This window comes from Suricata suricatta, chromosome 9 (assembly GCF_006229205.1).
Source record: "Suricata suricatta isolate VVHF042 chromosome 9, meerkat_22Aug2017_6uvM2_HiC, whole genome shotgun sequence".
In the NCBI taxonomy this organism is placed as follows: domain Eukaryota; kingdom Metazoa; phylum Chordata; class Mammalia; order Carnivora; family Herpestidae; genus Suricata; species Suricata suricatta.
The window spans coordinates 112035076-112059187 of record NC_043708.1 but is presented as its reverse complement, the minus strand read 5'-3'; the positions used below and the strand labels follow the sequence as shown (position 1 = coordinate 112059187).

General features: G+C 36.2%; 1 protein-coding gene across 1 annotated transcript in view; it reads right to left on the bottom strand.

The window, feature by feature from the left end:
• The window catches only part of PEAK1 (pseudopodium enriched atypical kinase 1), a 288632-nt gene that overhangs the window by 159526 nt on the left and 104994 nt on the right, over positions 1-24112 (bottom strand). The window contains exon 3 of the mRNA XM_029951806.1: positions 19022-19114. The gene's annotated coding sequence lies outside the window, so the exon portion shown is untranslated. The remainder of the gene's footprint in view (positions 1-19021; positions 19115-24112) is intronic.

Sequence of the window (24112 nt, the reverse complement as noted above, 5' to 3'; positions counted from 1 at the left end):
TCATGATCTCAGGGTTCATGAGTTCAAGCCCTGCATCAGGCTCTGTGTTGACAGCTAGGAACCTGGAGCCTGCTTCAGATTTTGTGTCTCCCCCACCTCTTTGCTCCTTTCCTGCTTGTACTCTGTCTCTCTCTCAAAAATAAACATTAAAAAATTAAAACAAAATCATCAATATCAGGAATGAAAGGGGAAACATTACTTAAGAGTCCACGGACACTGACAGAACAAGAGAATGAATGACTTTATGCCAATAAATTTGACAACTAAGATAAAATGGAAATTTCTTAAAAAACACAGATTACCAATACTGACTCAGGAGGTAACAAATAATCTAAATAGCCCTCCATCTATTCAAGAAATTAAAAATATAATTTAAAAATGTTCCCACAAAGAAAACTCCAGTTGTCAAATGGTTCACTGGTGAATTTCATCAAACATGTAAAGACAGAAGTATTACCAATCCTGTGTGTACTTTCCAGAAAGCAGAGGAGGGAACATTTTCAAACTGATTTTATATGACCAGCAAGCATTAGATTGATTCCCAAACCAGAAAAAGGCATTTAAGAAAACTATACACCAATATCTCTCTCAAACGTAGATGCAAAATCTTTAACAAAATAGCAAGTCAAATTCAGCAATATGTAAGAATGACTGCAAGATTGATTTTACATTAAAAAAAATCAATGTTATTCATCACCTTAATAGAATAAAGGAGAAAAACAAAATGATCATTTCAATAAACACAGAAAAATATTTAATACATTTCTACACTTATTCATAACAAAACTTCAGGCGACTCAGAATAGAAAAAGAACTACCTTAATTTGATAAAGGGCATCTGTAAAATACTGATATAGTAATAAATAATAAACATTGTGTTCAACATTACACAGTAGTTCATAGCTAGTGTAATAAGGCAAGAAAAAGAAATGAAAAGCATAAAGATGGGGAAGAAAGAAGTTAAGGTATTTTTATAAGAGACGTGATTATTTATACAGAAAACCCTAAGAAATCTAGAAAACAAATACAAAAACTATTAAGTGATTAGGAAGACTGTGAAATACAAGGTATATGGGTGTGTGTGTGTGCACATGTTCATGTAAATATAATACTCATTATATTTCTATATCTATCAAAAAGCAACTAAAAGTTTTTAAACTTTTAAATGTCATTTGTAATAGCAATCAAAAACATGAAACACTTGAGTTTATCCCTAACAAGATATGTATAAGACCTGTAAAATGAAAGCTATGAAACACTGCCAAGACCAATTAAACTGAAATAAATGAAGAGATATACCATACTTATGGATTGGAAGATTCAGAATTATTAATAAGACAATTCTTCCCAAATTCATCTATACATTCAACTCAATTCAAATTAAAATCTCAGAGGTTTTTTGTAGAAATGTACAAGCTGATTATAAAATCTGTATGAAAATCCCAATGGACAGGATAATCAAAATAATTCTGAAAATTAAGAACACAGTAGGAATACTTAAAATACCCATTTCTAGAATTTTTTCTTTTCTAAAGTCATTAGCTTTATTTTATTTTTTATTTTTAAATTTTTAAAATTTATTATTGAGATACAAACAGAGCTTGAGCAGGGGAGGGGCAAAGAGAAAGGGAGACACAGAATCTGAAGTAGTCTTCAGGCTCCAAGCTGTCAGCACAGAGCCCAATGTGGGGCTTGAACCCACAAACCAGAAGATCATGACCTGAGCTGAAGTCAGAGCTTAACCAACTAAGCCACCCAGGTGCCCCCCCCCTCTTTTTTTTCCTAAAGTTTAATTATTTGAGAGAGAAAGAAAGCGCATACAAGTGGGGGAGGGGCAGAGAGAGAGGAAGAGAGAGAATCCCAAGCAGGCTCCATACTGCTAGCTCAGAGCCAGATGCAGGGCTCAATCTCAACAAACCTCGAGATCATGACCTGAACCAAAATCAAGAGCCAGATGCTTAACCAACTGAGCCACACAGGCACCCCTGGTTTCTAGAATTATTAAGTACAGCAATCAAGACAGTTTGGTAATAGCCCAAGGATAAACATATAGAAAAATGGAATAGAATAGAAAACCCAAAAATAGAGCTATAAATAAATCAACTGACTTTCAAAGGTGCCAAGGTAATTCAATGTGTTAAGAAATATAACTAGACAGTCATATAGATTGAAAATGAATTTTGCCTTTACCATACACATTTTGTATATGTATAAAAATGAACTCAAACATACCATAAACCTAACAAGAAATGTAAAATTGTAAAACTTCAAAAAAAACCACAGGAAAACATTTTATGGATTGTAGCCACCTGTTAGACTATACTTTATCAAAATTAAAAACTTCTGCTATTTTATTTATTTTTTTAATGTTTTTTATTTATTTGTGAGAGACAGAGAGAAACAGTGCAAGCAGGGGAGGGTGAGAGAGAGAGGGAGACACAGAATCCAAGGCCGGCTCCAGGCTCTGAGCTAGCTGTCAGCACAGGGCCCGATGCAGGGCTCAAACCCACAAACCATGAGATTATGATCTGAGCCGAAGCTGGCCGCTTATCCAACTGAGCCACCCAGGAGCCCCACTTCTGCTATTTTAAAAACATCATTATAGAAACTAAGTGGTCAGTATGTACTTATATAAAACAAAACCAAAGTAAGAACTTAACACTCATTGAAGAGCTAAAATTTGAAAAATTGACAATTCTAAATATTGGCAAGGATATAGAGCTAACACTGATGCACCATCCAATACAGTAAACACTAGGCATATAAAGTCATTTAACTCTAACTTGATAAATTCCATAAAAATTCAGTCCCTCAGATGTACCAGCCATATTTTACTTGCTCAACAGCCACAAGTGGCTAGTGACTAAGGCATTGGAGAGTGCAGATACAGAACATTTTCATTATTGCAGAAATGACTACAGGATAAATAAATGTAGAACATATGAAATGTTCATGCCATTGCCAGTAGGAATGTAAAATTTTGCCAGCAAGGTTAGCAGCCTCTTTGTAAGTCAAACAAAAATAACCCAACAATTTGACCCTGCACTTATACTCTTACCTTGCAGTAATGAGGAAGCACCCTTTCACCCGGCCAGGACAATATCAAAAGCGGCCTGCTAAAACACATGATTAAAATAAAATGCAAAGTCTCAAGACATCATGCCCCAAGTGTCCAGGATTTAACTGAAAATGACTTAGGCAAGATTTCCAAGATTTAGGAAAACCTCTACTAGAATGAGGAAAGACAATCAACTGATCCTAATACCAAGATGACACAGATTTAGGAAGGATTTTAAAGCAGTCATGATAAAAATGCTTCAATGAGCACTTACTAACACACTGGAAACAAATGAAAAATAGAAAATCTAAAAAATAGAAAGTTTCAGCAAAGAAGTAAAAGATACAAAGAATGAAATCTCAGAGCTGAAATTACAACAACTGAAATAAAAAAGTCAATGGATGGGCTCAAAAGCAGAATGGAGGAGAGAAAAAAAAGAACCAGTGAACTAAAAGATAAAATATGTTACCAAATCTGAATAACACAAAGGAAACAGACTGAATACAAATGAACAGAGAGACTCAGGTATTTATGAAACTGTAACAAAAGATCTAACATTCACATCCTCAGTCTTGGAGAAATAGGGCAGGACTGAAAAAGTATTTGAAAACAATATGGTTGAAAAGTTCTCATATTAGGGAATCTCAAAGAGTATAAACCCAAAGAAATTCACACCGAGAGAGCGTAGACAAACTTCTTAAAAGTAAAGACAATGAAAGAATTCTTGAAAATAGCAAGAGAAAAATGTTTACCTTGATCTATATAGGAGAAAAACAATTAGATGTCAGTGTATTTCTCATCAAAAACCATAGAGGCCAAAAGGAACTGGTACAATATTTTTCAAGTGCTGAAAGAAAAAGCATCGTCCACCTAGGATTTGTCATCTAGCAAAAATGTTCTTGAAGAATGAAGAGAATATACAATGTGGTGTCTACATAATCTACCATTATAAAGTCATACAAAGAGATATGTCTAAAAATACTACAGTAAATTAACATGGAATTCTAAAAAGTATTCAAGTAACCTACAAGAAAAAAGAAAAAAAGAAAAATCAGAGGGACCAAACAGAAAACAAAAAATAAAATGGCCTACTTATGTCCTATCATATTAATAATTACCTTTATTTGCAAGAGCCCCACACTGAGAAAAATCTCCTATAATAAGTGAATAGTTATACAGTGTAGTACATCCATACCATGGAATACTATACCGGCAATAAAACAGAATGAATGAATTACTGATACACACTACAACTTTGATAAATCAAGGGCATTATGCTGAGTGAAAAAATGCCCATCTTAAAGGTTATATACTATGACTCTACTTATATAACATTCTCAAAATGACAAAATTGTAGAGATGGAGAATGGACTAGTGGTCGCCAGGGGTGGGGACTGAGAGGTGGTAGAGAGGAGGGTGTGTGTGAGAGAGACTATAAAAGGGGCTGAAGGAGGGACATTTTCATGGTGAGACTGCAGTCGTGACTATATGAATCAACACTTGATAAAATGCCAAAGAACTAACTTTATGCCAATATGTATTTCTTAGCTTTGATATTAATCTACAGTTAAATAAGACCTAAAAGGGAAACTGGGTAGATGGTACACAGAACCTCTCTGTACTATCTTTGCAACTTCCTGTGATCTTGTAATTATTTCAAAGTAAAAAGTGAATTAACTTTGTGAATTATTTTAAGAGTTCGCTATCAGCATTTCTACAATGCCGATACACACAAGTAAATCTGTCTCCCTTTTCTCTCAAAACCCCCCAAAATGACTACAGCAGCTTTATTTATAATAGCTAAAAACTGCAAACAATTCAGTGTTCATTAATAGGTGAATGACTCTACAGATGATTAGGTAGTCTTACCACAGATTATTACTCAACAATAAAAAGAAGAATGAAGCCTTCGCATACACAACATGATGAATCTCAAAAATATTAAACTGAAAGAAACCACACAGAAGAAAATACAGTTCCATTTATATGACAATCTAGAATAGGCAAAACTAAAGTGATTAGTAGGGGTCAACAGTTGCTGGGAGTTGAATGTAGGGAGAGTTTTTGAACAAAAAGGGGCAACTTAAGAGAGTTTTCTAGGTTAATATGACTGTGTCCTACCTATAGCAAGAGCTACATGAATCTGCACATGCGTTAAAGCTCACAGAACAAAACAGTCAACTTTACCATTACATAAAAGTTTTTAAACTAACAGCAACAATAATAACCATCATTTCCCATTACAATTTTTGAAATTCCATGGTCAATTATCTGATACTTAAAAAGAATATTCTAATTCTACTGCTGCCATTACTTAGTTGATACTGAGTACTTTAACCTCTTACTCTTGGTTTCTCTTTACAAAATGAATGGAAAAAATTAAATTATCTCCAAAGCTTCTATCTATTCTAAATCCTATTTCTATTCCATGCTTCTGTAACATTTTTATTATCTCAAAATTAACAAGGAACAGAAAATATTTCTGTACACTCAAGTGGATTCTAAATTCTTGCTTCAAACAATGTGGGCTGGTGTTCAATATTCTCTGCTTTTGGTTTTATGTGATCTTTTTATGGGGCTCTGAACATTTGACCTTACTTATTAGCATTGATTAGATGATCTTTAGATAACTCTCTCCTATTAGAAATAACCAGTCCTCACACTATAAGGACTATATGAGATTTCTATTCCCTTTATAACAATAGACATTCTCTACATTTTGGTATTAAAAAGTCTGTGAACCAGGATGCATGCTACCAAAATGATGTCTGTTATTTTTAATTTTCTATAAAACATGTGGTATTGGGATTACTGAAGAATAAAAAGTAAGCCAGTTTTATTTTATTTTTTTAATTATTCTTTTTTGGGGCATCAGGTTCTATGCCGACAGCTTGCTCAGAGTCTGGAACCTGCTTCAGATTCTATGTCTCCTTCTCTCTCTGACCTTCCCCGCTCATGCTCTGTCTCATCTCACTCTATCTCTCAAAATCATAAATAAATGTTAAAAAAATTATTCTTTTTTTAATGTTTATTTATTTTTGAGAGATAGAGCATGAGCGGAGGAAGGGTAGAGAGAGAGGGAAACAGAATCTAAAGCAGGCTCCAGGCTCTGAGCCGTCAGCACAGAACCCAATTTGGGGCTTGAACTCACAAGCTTGAGATCATGACCTGAACCGAAGTTGGATGCTTAACCAACTGAGCTACCCAGGTGCCCCAAAAGTAAGCCAGTTTTAATGATTTCACACATTATGATACTTTTTTAACCCTATGTGGAAAATCTAGACTTCTTCAAATGTTTTGCAATCTTTCACATTTCTTAGAGAAGACGCACAAACTAGCAACATTTCAGACTACAATATCTTTTACTGAAATGTTGTTTATATATAAGGATGAGCAAAGCCAGCAAGAGTTCATACAATTTTAATTTCAAACTCAGTGTTTATAGAAAACTCTGCTTGCAATTACTGGTCTTTGGTTTAAATTTTCTTCAGCGATGGGTTCTCTTAAAAAAAGACCAGAGAGCAAATGATTATCCATTTTAACGATACTCTCAATTTCATCCAACAGAATAATTTTTTAATACTTAGAAAATCATTCAATCTTCTCACTTTGAGAAATGAAAAAAACTGGCACATATAGATGCCAACAAACATGTAATTAATTACACTTGTGTAATACTGTTATTTTTCTGATAAATGCAAATATCTAGACAATGACAGATGGAGTGATTTTACAAATATAGACCAACAGATTCAGTAATTACCCTTTATCACCTATATTTCTGGTTAAGAAACTATGAATCAATTCATTTAATTTTAAAAATATAAATGATATAAAATGAAGTCCTGAGCTATATTTATTAAGTTGCAGTACATTTGGAAAAGGAAAATTAATCAATATTGTCTTATAACTCCATTCCCACGTTAAACTTTAAGAAAAAAAGCTGCAAGTCAAATAGATTTCTTACATTTCCTTGGTATTTGGATCATCTATACATACACATTCACATACACAGACACACAAATCAACATCTTTGTATTTTCCTCACTGGTACCCTGAGATCTACCAATTATGACATTAAAAAGCATCTGAGGGGCATCTAGGTAGCTCAGTCAGTTAGCATCTGACTCTTGATTTCAGCTCAGGTCACGATCTCAAGGTTTGTGAGTTCAAGCCTCATGTCAGACTGCACTGACAGTAAGGAGTCTGCTTGGGATTCTCTCTCCTTCTCCCTCTCCCTATCTTTAACCCCCCTCCTCTCTCTCTGCCCCTCCCTTGCTCTATCACTCTCTCTCAAAATGAAAAAATAATAAACTTAAAAAAATACACTTTTAAAGAAAGCATCTGAAAGATCTTCATATTTCTATACATCTATCAAGAACTGATCTTATATCAGAAAGTACCCTGGCACAAAAACTAAATTCCATAGAAAAAAGCAAATCTATATTAATATTGAATAAAAGCCATGGCAACACTTTTATTTAGTGCTACTAGATTTGTCAATAAGACTGAAAAAAAAGTATTTCAACTATTTCTTGATAGAAATCATTATTTTAAAAATCAACGGCCTGGGACACCTGGTGGCTCAGTCGGTTAAACATTTGACTTCAGCTCAGGTCATGATCACACAGTGCATAGGTTTGAGTCCTTTGTTGGCTCTGTGCTGACAGTTCAGAGCCTGGAGTCTGCTTGGGACTCTGTATCTCCCTCTCTCTCTGCCCCTCCCCTGTTCATTCTCTGTCTCTCAAAAATAAATAAATGTTGAAAAAAAATCAAAAGCCTTAATCTATTAAAACTATGCCTTTTGGATCACGTGGACCATATCTGTACAAAGGGTATGTTTTAATATGAATGAGACACCAGCCTGGAAGCTTGGCTCTTTAGCTCTAATGCCAAACAAGGGAAACACAAATCAGGGAAAAGCCCAGTCACCTTTAAATAATTTAAGCCCTCAGCTAAATATCATAACTTTATTATGAGAACTAAATCAAAACTGGCCAATGATAAACTAATTGCAGTCCTTACTACAGTCTGGGCAAAGAAGACACAGTCATATTATATTAGGCACAATTTAATGAAAGTGTTTATGTCAGGTGTTGGAAGTTTTCAGGGGACTGGCTCCTGACTTACCACAAAACAATTAAGTTTCGATTACTGTGAAGTGACCTTTTTGGTTTTTCCCTTAAAGAATCTTAGAGCAACAATGGGAAAAAAGTCCTTGCACATGTTTTGAGATCAAATACAAAACTGAGAATTAAAGACCAGACTATTCAAGTAATCCACAAATGCAATCTCTCTTGATTCCATGGGTCTTCAATGGAGTGAGAATGGGAGTGGGCTGCAAGGCAGAGCTTGGCAGGACCGGGCGAGGGGAAAGAATATCTGCAGCCAGGCAAGAGAAGCTTTAAAAGGACCCTCGGGGGAAAAGATCTCAAGAACATTCTTCCTCTCTAATTTAAGTCAAATCTTACACTGTTCTTCCAAATTTTGTTCTACATTTACTCCATCCTTTTGGATTAGAACCATGAGATCCTGCTCCCATTTATAAGTTCTATGGAATATAGTTTATAATTAAAAAAACCCTAGTATCGAATGAAAACTAAAAATTGTTAGTGATCAAATTTTCATATTCATAAAGAAAGTACCATGATACCATGCAATCTACAAATTGGCTCCTTTTAAAGGAAGAACAAACTGGAGAACAAAACTGTAAAAGGAAAATTGCTAACATCCTAGTTATACTAGTTTTAAGATAATTTTCTTTCCAATTAAAAAAATATAGATTGTTTATAGAAAATTATCAAGGTAACCAGCATTATCTACAATAACCAAATTATGAAAATAGCCCAAATGTCCACTGGCTGATAAATGGATAAAGAAGATGTGGTATGTATATTTACAATGGAATATTACTTGGCCATAAAAACGGAATGAAATCTTGCCATTTGCAACAACATGGATGGAGCTAGTGAGTATTATGCTAAGTTAAATAAGTCAGTCAGAGAAAACCAAATACAATACGATTTCCTCATATGTGGAATACAGGAAACAAAAGAACAAAGGGGGGAAAAGAGAGGGAGAGAGGCAAACAAAGAAAAAGACACTTAATTACAGAGAACAAACTAATGGTTACCAGAGGGAAGGTAGAAATAGATGATATGGATTAAGGAGTGCACCTGTGATGAGTACCAGGTGTTGTATGGAAAGGTCAAACCACTAAATTGTACACCTGAAACTACACTGTGTTTTAACTAATTGGAATTTAAATAAAAAGAGGGAGGGGCGCCTGGGTGGCTCAGTGGATTGAGTGGCCGGCTTCGGCTCAGGTCATGATCTCACAGTTCGTGGGTTTGAGCCCCGCGTCGGGCTCTGTGCTGACAGCTAGCTCAGAGCCTGGAGCCTGCTTCGGATTCTGTGTCTCCTTCTCTTTCTGGCCCTCCCCTATTCCCACTGTCTCTCTCTGTCTCTCAAAAATAAATAAAGAACATTAAAAAAATAAAAAGAGGGAAAGGGAAGGGGAACGGGAAGGAAAGGACCAAGGAAGTAATTTGTTTGGCACAGCCAGGTCAACAGCATACAAATGGGTAGCATTTCAAAGGGATACCTCCACGCTACAGAGCAAAACAGGAAGAAATAAACAAAAAACAGCCCACATCACTAGAGGCAATATAATAAATAATTGTGTATAAAGCTTAGCTTCCCACACTTACTTGTTCATTTGTTTTTTAGGATACCCTTTTGAATGAAATGTTTTAAGTTCCTCTAGCTCACGTACAATATTTTTGAAAGTATGTTGTTACAAACTACAGTTTCTATTTGAATTATTTTGTTCAGGATAAAGCAACTCAAATACTACACTACTGATAAGCATAAGAATACTAAAAGTCAATTATGCTTACTCCTAATCCAGGAATAAATGCAAACTAAGATTAACTCAGCTCGTAGACCTTAGTTTTTGCCACCTCCTTCCCTCTTTATTTCTGCTATTTATACGGCTGAGGTCATTACAATTTCATACTTGGAGATGTCTGATTTTCTGGCTTGGACATGCTTTACAAATCACTAAATTCTCACTTTTTCACACAACAGGACTTCATCACAGAACATAATTCCACAAAAGTACACATGGTAAACTTTAGACCCAACTAAGGGACCTTGGATGAGTTAATCTCTACAATAATGATGATACAATTTAATGCACAAGATTTCAGTGAGGCTCATATGAGGTTAATATATGTGAAAGAGCTCTAATGTTTGAAGTGTCACACAGTGGTGAGGGTATCCATTTCTTCATCTGTCATATGAGAGGAATCCATTAGCTGATCTGTAAAGATTTCCTTCTTCCTCTAAAGTTTCTTTGATATTTACATTTGCAGCACATAAAAACTACTTACTGATAGGATAGCTTTGTAGTTGTGACAGACTTAGGGAACAATCAACTCAAACTTTTCATCTCACCAAAGGAGTCCACAGGCAGGCCAGGGAACCCGCTGCCCAGAAGGAAAAGTCAGTAGGAAACTTGGGCCCGGCAAGATGGAGACCTGACTACAGTAAAATCTTCTGGACTGTGATGCTGTTTGCCACTCTGTGAGCTTAAAAGTTCTCTTTACCACAGTTTAAACAATTACCTTTCAAGCTGGTGACAAGGAAAAGCTCACTAAAAATACGTAAATATTATTTTGGAAAAATAACCTAACTGCTAGTCGTCAAATTAAGAATGATACTAAGAGCAACAAGATCGGGGAGCAGCATGGAGGCCCTCAGCTTGTCTCATCCCTGAAACAGATCAGCACGAAACCATTCTGCACACTTAGGAAACTGATCTGAGAATTAACACAACAATCTGTATAACTTTAGCCAACAGAACTCGGCAGGTATACAGTTCCATAGAGGTGAACTAGGGGAGAGAAGAGCCACAGAGAGTAGGGAGCTGTCTTTGCAGAAGACAGAGAAAGGGAAGAGTACAGGAAAAACACTCCCCCAAAAGTAGCTGGAGAGAAAGACAAAGAGTGAAAACATTCACAGGACACTGAAGAAGAAATCTGTTCCCCAAAACCATTGACAGAAAGAATGGAGAGGGTTTCAATAACATCAGGATTTTATAAACAGTGGAGTGCACAGTCTGAAGTCTGGAAGTGGTGCCTAGTGGTGCTCTGGTGAGGAAATAGGGTGAAATCCTAGGAGCTGGCAGCAGAGTCTCAGGGGTCCATGTGCCACAGAGAAAAGCACTTTCCCTGCTAGGAGAGCAGTTGGCAGGTCACATGGCCTCCCCCCAGGCAAAGGTCCCAGGGGACCCTAGAGAGCAGCCACATTTGCTGGTTTTAGAACAAAGATGCCAGGGTGGTGAAACATGGCGCCGGCTGTGTTGTAGTTTGCCAATCTCTGAACCTCTGCCACTGTGCAATGGCAGGAATGATTTCTGAGGCAAGCCGGCAGGGCCTATTGCTCAGCAAAATCCTCCTACAGAGAATTTGCACGGATCCATGCCACAGGGGTCTCTGAAGTGTTCGGTTTTGAAACACAACCCCATCCGAGATAAAACTCTGATAGGTGCCACCTGGCAGGTGGATGGCTTGGACACATACAGGTTAGAGGCTGGGAGTGGACAGAGGCCTGAGACAAAGGACAGGTGCCAGAGACTAAGGAGCTGGGTGAAGCCTTTTCGACCTCTCCCCCTCAGGCACATGCACACCACACACTGACGCACCCCAGTGATCTAAGCAGTGCCACCTATTGGAGAGCAGAGGTGTTACAATATGCCCCACCTAAATGTGCCCTCTGAACACATCCTCCGAAAACCAGCACAAGTCTCTCTGCCTGCTTAGTGTACAGACTATAGAGTGCTTCATAGTTTGAGTTCTAAAAGAAAGTGGATGTAGGAATTTCATTTGGGTTTCATTTTGTTTGCTGGGTTCATTTATTAGTTGTATTTTACCCTTCTATTTTTGTTCAAAAATTTTTGTTTTTGTTATTGTTTTCCTTTATCTTTTTCCTGGATAAAGCAAGAAAAAATTTTATTTTTTTTAATTTAAAAAAAATTTTTTACTTCATTTTTAATATTTTTTACTCTTTATTTTATTTTACTCTATACATTTTAAATTTTTAAATGTTTTCTTACTTTTAGCTTTTCTGTCTTTTCTTTCACTTTTTTCTCTATTCTATCAAGCTTCTTTCAACAAGCAGACCAAAACATACGTAGGATCTAGCTTCCTTTATTTGACTTTTTGCTTTTTTTGTTTTTAATTTTAATTTTTAAATTTATTTTTTTCTTCCTCCAAAATGAGAAAACAAAGGAATGCACCCCAAAAGAAAGAACAGGTATAAATGACTTCTAGAGGTTTAATCATTATAGATATAAGCAAGATGTCTGAACTAGAACTTAGAACCATGATAATAAGAATACTAGTTGGGGTTGAAAAAGCATAGGGGCATCTGGGTGGCTCAGTTGGTTGAGCATCTGACTTCGGCTCAGGCCATTATCTCATAGTTCAAAGTTCACGCCCCATGTTGGGCTCTGTGCTGACAGTCTGGAACCTGCTTCAGATTCTGTGTCTCCTCCTCTCTCTGCCCCTCTCCTACTAACACTTTGTCACTCTCTCCCTCTCTCTCAAAAATAAATGTAACATTAAAAGAAAAAAAGCATACAATCCATTTCTGTGGAGATAAAATAAGTAAAATCTAGTCAGGACAAAATTTAAAATGCTGTAACAGGTGCAATTTCAAATGAATGGGTGTACAGCAAGGATGGATGAATCAGAGCAATCAGCAATATAGAAGACAAAATCATGGAGAATAAAGAAGTAGAAAAAAAGAGGGAAACAAAGGCAAAAGAGCATGATACAAGACTGAGAGAACACAGTGACTTATTAAAAAGGAATAATCTCTGAATCACAGGAGTCCCAGAAGATGAAGACAGAGAAAAGGGGGTAGAAGGTTTATGTGAGCAAATTATAGGGAAAAGTTTCCCAATCTGAGGAAGAACATAGACATCAAAATCCAGAAGGCACAGAGAACTCCCATTAGATTCAATAAAAAACCTACCATCACCAAGACATATCATAGTCAAATTTACAAAATACACAGACACAGAAAGAATTATGAAGGTAGCAAGGTGAAAAAAAAAAATAATCCTTAATGTATCAGGGAAGACAGATCAGGTTCACAGCAAACCCATCCACAGACATTTGGCAGGCTGAAAAGGGGTGACAGGTATACTCAAGGTGCTGAATCAGAAAAATATGCAGCCAAGAATTCTTTATCCAGCAAGGCTGTCATTCAAAATAGAAGGCGAGATAAAGAATTTCCCAGACAAACAAAAGTGAGAGGAGTTCATGACCACTAAACCAATCCTGCAAGAAATTTTAAGGGGGAGTCTTTGAGTGGAGAAAAGATGAAACAAAACAATAAAAGATGAAAGCAACAAAGACTGGAAAGGAACAGAGAACATCATCAGAAACACCAACTCTACAGACAACACAATGGGACTAAATTCATATCTTTTAGTACTCACTCTAAATGTCAATGTACTAAACATTCCAATCAAAAGACAAAGGGTATCAGCATGGATAAGAAAACAAGACCCATCTAGATGCTGCTTACAAGAGACCTATTTTAGACCTAAAGACACCTGCGGATTGAAAGGAAGGAAATAGAAAACCATCTATCAAGCTAAAGAAAAAGAAAACAATACTTATATCAGACAATATAGATTTTAAAATAAAGACTGTAACAAGAAATGAAGAAAGGCATCATATGATAATTAAAGGGTATATAAACCAAGAAGATCTAATAATTCTAAATACTTATGCCCCCAACAAAGAAGAATCCAAATATATAAATCAATTAACCACAAAAATAAAGAAACTCATTGATAATAATACCATAATAGTAGGGGACTTCAATACCCCACTTATAGCAACAGACAGATCATATAAGCAGAAAATCAACAAACAAACAATAGCTTTGAATGACACACTGGACCAGATGGACTTAACAAATATATTCAGAACATTTCATCCTAAAGCAGTAGAATACTCATTCTGCTTGAATACACACAGAACATTCTCCAAAACAGATCACATACTGGGACACAAATCAGCCCCCAACAAGTACAAAAAGATAGAAAACATACCTTGAATATTTTCAGACCACAATGTTATAAAACTTGAAATAACCACAAGAAAAAAATTTAGAAAGACCATGAATACTTTGAGATTAAAGACCATCCTACTAAAGAATGAATGGATAAACCAAGAAATTAAACAGGAAATTAAAAAGTACATGGAAGCCAATGAAAAAGGAAACACAACAACCCAAAACCTCTGGGATGCAGCAAAGGTGGTCATAAGGGGAGGCATATAGCAATTTAGGTCTTCCTAAAGAAGGTATAAAGGTCTCACATACACAGCCTAACCTTATACTTAAAAGAGGTGGAAAAAGAACAGCAAATAAGGCCCCAAAACCAGCAGAAGGGAAATAATAAAGATTAGAGCAGAAATCAATGTATCAAAATTAAAAAAACAAAGTAGAACAGATCAATGAAACCAGGAGCTGGTTCTTGGAAAGAATTAATGAAATTGATAAACCCCTAACTAGACTGATCAAAAAGTGAAAGAAAGGGCCCCATAATAAAATCACGAATCAAAGAGGAGAGATCAAAACCAACACTGAAGAAATACAAACAATATTAAGAAAAATGTATGAGCAATTGTAGGCCAACACTCTGAGCAATATGGAAGAAATGGACAAATTACTAGAAAAATATAAACTACCAAAACTGAAACTGGAAGATATAGGAAATTGGAACAGGCACATAACCAGTAAAGAAATTGAAGCACTAATCAAAAATCTCCAACAAACAAGAGCCCAGGGCCAGATGGCTTTCCAAGGGAATCCTACTAAGCATTTAAAGAAGAGTTAATACTATTATTTTAAATCTGTTACAGGGCGCCTGGGGGGCTTAGTTGGTTAAAAGCATCCGACTTGGGCTCCGGTCATGATCTCACAGTCCGTGGGTTCGAGCCACACATCAGGCTCTATACTGATAGCTAGCTCAGATCATGGAGCCTGCTTCAGATTCTGTGTCTCCCTCTCTCTCTGACCCTCCCCTGCTCACACTGTCTCTCTTTCTCAAAAATAAATGAAAACATTTAAAAAAAATTTTAAAGCTGTTACAAAAAATATAAACGGAAGGAAAACTTCCAGCATAATTCTATGAGGCAAATATTACCTTGATTCCAAAACTAGACAAAGACCTCCACTAAAAAGGAGAACTACAGACCAATTTCCCTGAAGAACATGGAGGCAAAAATTCTCAACAAGATACAAGAAAAACAATCCCAATAATATATTAAAAGAATTACTGACCACAATCAAGTGGGATTTATTCCTGGGATGCAGGGCTGGTTCAATATCCTCAAAACAATCAATGTGATACATCACATAATAAATAAAGGATAAGAACCACATGATCCTCTCAATAGACGCGAAAAAAGCCATTTGACAAAATACAACATGCTTTCTTGATAAAAAAAAAAAAACCCTTCAAGAAAGTAGGGACAAAAGGATCATACCTCAAGATCATAGAAACCACATATGAAAGACCTACAGCTAATATCATCCTCAGTGTGGAAAAACTGAAAGCTTCCCCTTAAGGCCAGGAACGTGACAAGAATATCCACCCTCACCACTGTTATTTTCAACATAGTGTTGGAAGTCCTCGCATCAACGCGTCAACAATCAAACAACACAAAGAAAGAAAAGGTATCCAAAAATGGCAAGGAGGAAGTCAAACTTTCACTCTATGTAGATAACATGATCCTGTATGTGGAAAACTCAAAAGACTCCACCAAAAACCTGCTAGAAATGATACATGAATTCACAAAGTCACAAGATATAAAATGAATGTAGGAAATCAGCTGCATTTCTATATACCAATTATGAAACACCATAAAGAGAAATCATGGAATCTATCCCATTTACAATTGCATCAGAAACCATAAACCTATCCAGAAGGGTGAAAAATCTATACACTAAAAACTATAGAAAGCTTATGAAAGAAATTGAAGACACAAAGAATGGAAAAATATTCCATGTTCATGGATTGGAAGAACAAATACTGTTAAAGTGTCAATACTACCTAAAGCAACCTACACATTCAATGCAATCCCTATCAAAATAACACCAACACTCTTCACAGAACTAGAACAAGGAATTCTAAAATTTGTATGAAACCACAAAAGATCCCAAATAGCCAAAGTAATCTTGAAAAAGAAAACCAAAGCAGGAGGGATCACAATTCCAGACCTCAGGCTGTATTACAAAGCCATAATCATCAAGACAGTATGGTACCAGCACAAAAGCAGACACTCAGATCAATGGAACAGAATAGAGAACCCAGAAATGGACTCACAAACACATGGCCAACCAATCTTTGATAAAGCAGGAAAGAATATCCAATGAAAAAAAAACCAGTCTCTTTAGCAAAAGTTGTTGGGAAAACTGGACAGCAACATGCAGAAGAATAAACCTGGACCACTTTCTTACACCATGCATCAAAATAAACTCAAATGGATGAAAGACCAAAACTTATGACAGGAAACTGTCAAAATCTTAGAAGAGAAAAAAGGCAAAAACCTCTTTGACCTTGGCCACAGCAACTTCTTAGTTGATATATCTCTAGAGGCAAGGGAAACAAAAGCAAAAATGAGCTACTGGGACCTCATCAAGATAAAAAAGCTTCTGCACAGCAAACGAAACAAATTAGCAAACCCAGAAAGCAACCAACAGAATGGGAGAACATATTTGCAAATGACATATCAGATAAAGGGTTAACACCCAAAATCTATGAAGAACTTACAAATCCAGCGGCTAAAAAACACAACAACAACAACAAAAAAAACAAATAATCCAGTGTAGACATAGGCAAAAGACATGAATAGACACTGTTCCAAAGAAGACATCAGGTAGCTAACAGACAAATGAAAAGATGCTCAACATTACACATAATCAGGGAAATACAAATCAAAACCACAATGAGATACCACCTCACACCTATAAGAATGGCTGAAATCAACAACTAAGGCAACAACAGATGTTGGCAAGGATGCAGAGAATGGAGAACCCTTTTACACTGCTGGTGGGAATGCAAACTGGTGCAGCCACTGTGGAAAACGGTACAGAGGTTCCTCAAAAAATTACAAATAGACCTACCATGTGACCCAGAAATTGCACTACTAGATATTTACCCAAGAAATACAGGTGTGCTGTTTTGAAGAGGCACATGCACCCCAATGTCATTGCAACACTATTGACAATAGCCAAAGTATAGGAAGAGCCCAAATGTCTATTGACTGATGGATCGATAAAGATACAATGGAATATCACTCAGTAATCAAAAAGAATGAAATCTTGCAATCTGCCACAACATGGATGGAATTAGAGTGTATTAGTGAAATAAGTCAATCAGAGAAAGACAAATATCATGACCTCACTCACATGTGGAATTTAAAATACAAAACAGATGAACACAAGGGAAAGGAAGCAAAAATAATATAAAAACAGAGAGGGAGACAAACCATAAGAGACTCTCACAGAGAACAAACTGAGGTTTGCTAGAGGGGTGTTGGGCAGGGGGATGGGCTAAATGGGCAAGGGGCATAAAGTAGGACACTTGTTGGGATGAGTGCTAGGTGTTATATGTAAGTAACGAATCACTAAATTCTATTCCTGAAATCATTATTACACTAAAAAAAAAAAAAAAGATTCCTGAAAATAAATTTATGAGGTCCTGGTCCTCAAATTCATTTATCAGCAGTTGTGCAATAACTAAATGGAAATAAAATGGGGGGGGGTACTGTGACCTAACGGAAGGCAAATAAGGTATAGAGAATCACTAAATTCTATTCCTGAAATCATTATTACACACACACACACACACACAAAAGAATGATACTAACAGCAAAAGGGGCTCAGATGTAACTGTGACTATTCATTTGGCTCATGTAATATTCAATTTAAAATCAATAGGTGGGTGCCTGGGTGGCACAGCTGGTTAAATGTCCGACTCTTGATTTTGACTCAAGTCATGATCTCACAGTCCATGAGTTCCAGACCCATGTTGGGCTCCATGCTGACCATGAGGAGGCTGTTTGGGATTCTCATTGCCTCTCCCCCTGTCTCTGGCCCTTTCCTGCTTGCTCTCTCTCTCTCTCTCAAAATAAATAAACCTTAAAAAATTTTTTTTAAAAACTAAAGTCAATAGGCATTATGTAAATGTTATCTAAACTTTATTAAAGGATTTTAATTCTGATTTTGTTACTTAATAGATATCTGACCTTGGGCAACTTATTTCTCTGATTCTTGTCCTCATCTTTAAAACGGGAAAAATACCAAGTATATCACATCTGGTTATTGTGAATTAAATGAACTAGCTCATGTGAAGGTCCTATGACAGTCTGGCATGTACTGAGTTCCCTTCTCTAATCTCCAAAACTTCAGAGAATAAAGAATGCTTTTCTCTCCTTTTACTTCATCAGAAAGATTCGTGAAATTAAATTTATGAGGTCCTGGTCCTCAAATTCATTTATCAGCAGTTGTGCAATAACTAAATGGAAATAAAATGGGGGGCACTGTGACCTAATGGAAGGCAAATAAGGTATAGAGTCAACAAATCTGAATTTTAATCCCAGCCTAAGAGCTTTTGACCTTGAGCAATTTACCAAACCTCTCAAAGCTTCTCATCTGAAAATGAGACTATTATCTAACTTTTTAGCATTCTGTCTTTCCTAATCACAAAGACATGGCAAATACTCTGAAAAGGGCATATCTTTGCCTCTTCTATACTAAGGCAAGCATGCAAATTTAAAATTATAAGATTTGATGCTGGAATAAGATAAGACATTGATAAAAAGAGATTTAAAGACTAGACAAATGTGCTACATTATGAAAAGAAAAAGTACAAACCTAGTTTAACTGGCTCCAACACTAGGCATTATGTCATTGCTTCCTTTTCTTTCTTTAGCAATTCTTTAGGAATGGACCTCAAATATTCTTTTCCTACAGGAAGACAGAAAGTAGGAAATATATATTAGTGAAGGTTATCTGAGTCATACTTTAAAACTGAGCATTCTTTAACATACCTTTAGGCAGAGTCAAACTTACTCATTGTATTTAGTAGACTTTTTTTTTATGTTTTATTTATTTTTGAGAGACACAGCGCGAGCAAGGGAGGGTCAGAGAGAGAGGGAGACACAGAATCTGTAGCAGGCTCTAGGCTCTGAGCTGTCAGCACAGAGCCCAAGGCAGGGCTCGAACCCACGAACCATGAGATCATGACCTGAGCCAAAGTTGGATGCTCAACTGACTGAGCCACCCAGGCACCCCTAGTGGACTTGTTTTTAAGTGATGAAATAAATACGAGGTATTTTAGTTTAGAAAGTACTATGGTTTAAGTGGCCAGAAAAATAACCTTACCTCAAAAAATCACTTTCAATGAACAATACCCTTGTTAAAGATAACTACTCAGGACAGGACTGCATGAAGTACTGTAGTTTTATTACACGATGCAAAAATATTTCTATAACTAAGTTCTTAATCTTCCGGGGAAAGGGTGAGTGGTGAGATACATAAAACTATGAGAATCTGACGAAAACTATGAATTGGATCTCCCGAAAAATGCACATATATGAATCATATTTGACATATAATTTCAGTTGAGTCATTAAACCCATTTATCTATCCTGCAAATCTCTAAACTCTGTTAGTAGACTCCAAGGAACCAGTTTTTGAGTTTTTCTAAATAATGGATATACAGGATCTTAGAACCTTAAGAAACTTGGCAGCCATGTAATCCAAACTAATAGGAAGATGAAGAAATAGTGGCCCAGAAGGATAAAAAGAATTAAATAAAGCCTTACTCTACTCAGGAACAGAGGTGTCCAATTATTATTCTAATGCACCTAAGACTGACCATGCAAAATTTAGTATGTAGCAGTGCCTTTGGGTTAGAATAATTCTCACAGTGGAAACAGGATAGACTTCCATATGGTCTTTGGTCCAAACATTAGTGATAGTTAAGAGAGTGAATTTTGGAGTATTATATAAATGTGAAAAAGTTGATCAAGTCACTTAATCTTATCTTCAGGTTCTTTGAATACAAAATATAAGTAATAAAAACTACCTGTGTAGGATTACTTTAGGGATAAAATTAGATACCATGTATAAAATATTTAACAGTGCCTAGTACATAGTAGGTACTCATGAAATGATATGAATTAAAAAAATATTTCTTGGGGTGCCTGGGTGACTCAGTCGGTTAAGCCTCCGGCTTCGGCTCAGGTCAGATCTCACATTCGTGGGTTCGAGCCCCGCATCGGGCTCTGTGCTGACAGCTAGCTCAGAGCCTGGAGCCTGCTTCAGATTCTGTGTCTCCTTCTCTCTCTGCCCCTCCCCCTCTCATGCTCTGTCTCTCTCTGTATCAAAAATAAATAAAACATTAAAAAAATATTTCTTGTCTGGGTGCCTGGGTGGCTCAATTAAGGGTTCAACTCTCAATCTCAGCTCAGGTCAGGGTCATGAGTTCAAGCCTCATACTGGACTCTACATGGAGCCTACTTAAAAAAAATAAATTTCTTGGATCGCCTGGGTGGCTCAGTCAGTTAAGCATCTGACTCTTGATTTCAACTCAGGTTACGATCTCGGGGTCATAAGATCAAGCCCCAAGTCCATGCTAGGCATGGAGCCTGCTTAGGATTCTCTCTCTCCCTCTATCCCTTTCCCATTTATTTTCTCAAAAAAAAAAAAAAATCTTGTCTGCAACAACGTGGATGGATCTAGAGTATAAGTAAAATAAGTCAATCAGAGACAAATACATATGATTTCACTCATATGTGGAATTTAAGAAATAAAACAAGCAAAGGGAACAGCTTTTTTGCCCACATTCTCCAACTTCCCACCAGGACTAGGAGGACCCTGCACATGATAACTCCTAATTCTGACCTTTTACCTGAGCCTTAGACTCACATATCCTCTTGATTTTTTTTTTGATGTTTGTACCTGAATATACTGTAGGTAAAAACTCAGTATGTTCAAAACTGAGCTTTTCATCTCTTCCTAAAATTGATCCTTTCTTTAAATCCCTGTCCAGGTTAACAGCACCATAGCCACTTACACCCATGAAAAGTCCAGCAACAATCACATTTCACCAATTGCCTTCAAGTCTCATTGATTCTTACTCTAAATGCTTTCTAAGACTACCTTCTCAACTCCATCCCTATCAATAGTACCCAAATCCAGGTCATTATCTCTCAATATGACCAATCTAGTTATCTAACTGGTCCACGCATATCCTACTTCAGAATCATTTATTATAATGCTGCCAAAATGATCTCTCTAAAATGAAAATCTTGCTGCATCATTCACCATTATATGTCAGACCTTTCAAAGGCTATTATCCATAGAATGAAGTCAAAGTTCACCCACAGAATAAATGGACAGTATGGCATGTGAAGTACTCAATGACCTCACTCATGCCTATCTCTTCAGCTTTACTTCCTATCTCCCACTTCATCATACCACAGCCACACTGCATCCGATGTGGTCTCGTGCTGGTCTCATTGCCAGTATATCCTTAACCCTTTGCACACACAGGAAATTCCTACTTGTTCTTCAAGATTCAGGTCCAAAATCACTTCCTCTGGGAAGCCTGTTCAGAGCATGCTTCCCTACCCCTCAAGCTCACATATCATCACAACAAGCACATAGGAGAGATCTGTTAAGTTGAACAAAAATGAAACTAAGAAAACTAATGACACAGCAACAAATAATTTAAAAATATAAAGCCAGCAAGAAGGGAAACTAGATGGATTTTAGTGTTTCTCTGGAGAAAAAAGGTCTTGATCTGAGAAGTAATTGTTCAGAGTGTTGAAGAGAGGAAATAAAAGTATTTGAGTAAAGAAGAGATGGAAATGAACACATTTAGAAGTGAAATAGGTATAGTAAGTCTGGAGGGATAGTAAACACCAAATATAAACTCATAAATGCTGCCATCCTTAAAAAGGTTTAGGGACCACAGTCAATAAATGACCAGACTTTTCAAATAATTTTCTCTGAAACTATATGGTATAGTTGCCATTTACAGACACTACCTTACACTTGCATTAGAGAGGTATCAGTTTAGAAAGATATTTGCATTTTTTAGCTAATGCCCTGTAATAAGAAAATACTCATACTTAATTATCATATACTGAAGAACTTTACATAAAATCATGAAATTATAATATATCTTTATATTGCATAAAAGTTTGCTGAAACTGGAATAAGTTGGACTCAGGTAGGTCAATGACTAGTGAACCTTATTAGATAATTTCGTGTTATTAGAACATTAGATTATTCCAAGTCAGCAGAAGAAACTGAAAATATAGTAAGCTTAATGTTCAATTCACAGAGGAATTCAACTGTAAATATTTTGTTCTCTGAATGCAGAATAATTAAAGAATATCAATCCTGAAACTTAAATACACTAGTCATAGTGCAGAGGAAGAACAGATCTATGAGATATTCCCATATGAAGACTGAAGATTATGGTTACCTACTAAGAATAAGAAGAGGAAAAAATAATTGTCATCCCTGAATTACACTTAATGATAAAATCTACTGCTTGCAGTGAAGATAGAAACACTCACTCTAATACATTAGCTAGAAGACCATACAATTGGTCAGAAGGGGATCAAGTTAGAAGCTTAGGCAGGACAAGTAAATCAGCCATCCCAAACTGAACCATTTCTAAATGAGTTCTGTTATCATTTTTATTTTATATATTTAACTATATAGCTGTATAAGATACTACCAACCCAAGGCATATCTTCTTTATCAAAAAGAAAGGTGATTAGGAAACAGATACCTGCTGACAAAGCACAGAAGCACTTGGAATGTTAAAAGTCATTTGCATGGAGCTGTATGTCTTCTTGTCCTTGATTCTAAATGCCAATTCCCTGCTTTCAGATTTGCATACTGCAAAAAGTGAGATACAAAGCTGAATAGCTGAATATTAATTCTCAAGATAACACTGATGTTATGTCAGAAACTATGGGTAATTCTCACTCTCACATAACACCTGTCATTTTAAAATACCCCTACTGATATGAACCAACATTCATGAATGCAAGGCTAAAAAACCCTTTCGAACTGTTGTAGTCAAGCAAATTGACAGATATGAATGAACACTCATCTTCGATTATGAAATCCCCTCACACATAAACACCATTGCAAAATAAATTTCTCTCAGAGAAGAGGGACTGAAAATGTTGCACGCCTGCTAAAGAGAGTAACACCAAGCTATAGAAGAAGCTGGCAGACCAAGAACATAATGTTGACAACCACGTACGCTCAAGAGTGTGTTGCAGATGATCATTTAGATGCTGTCAGCCAATGTCAGCTGAATTTCTTCAATACTCCATTTTATGAAAAACCTGCTAGCTTAGGGAAGGAATACAGAATCATCTATCTGATCTAAAACAGCAAACTGATTTTGTCTGGTATGTATTTTTCAACAGGAAGAGAGAGCTAATTCTTCTGATCATAATCTTACCCATACATTGGGGATAATGTTTGCACTGTACAAATGTAAAAATTATTCATTAAAAAAGTAGCAGACTTTATAAACATACACAGTCAATTCTCAACATTTGTGAGAAGTTGTACTAGTTACATTCTATAGTTTCCACAAAAAATGAATCAGTGAATACCATGTTTCTATTGCTTCTAAGAAATGGAAAATTTCCATTTCCATTCTTATAAACCTCTGATTACAACATTTTCACCAACTGATCATTACATAGTTTGTCTTATGTATATTTATTGTATATTTCTGTTCTCTCATAAACTCTATAGCCGAAGTAATCTATTTCCCTTTCTTTGAATATATCATGTTTTTTAAAGACCCTTTATACATGTTAGAAATGCCACTAGCAGTGCTCTTTCTTCTGTTCTTTACCTGCCCTTAAAGCCTCTGCTGATGTCACTTCCTTTATGAAGACTTTCCGGAACAGCCTCTAC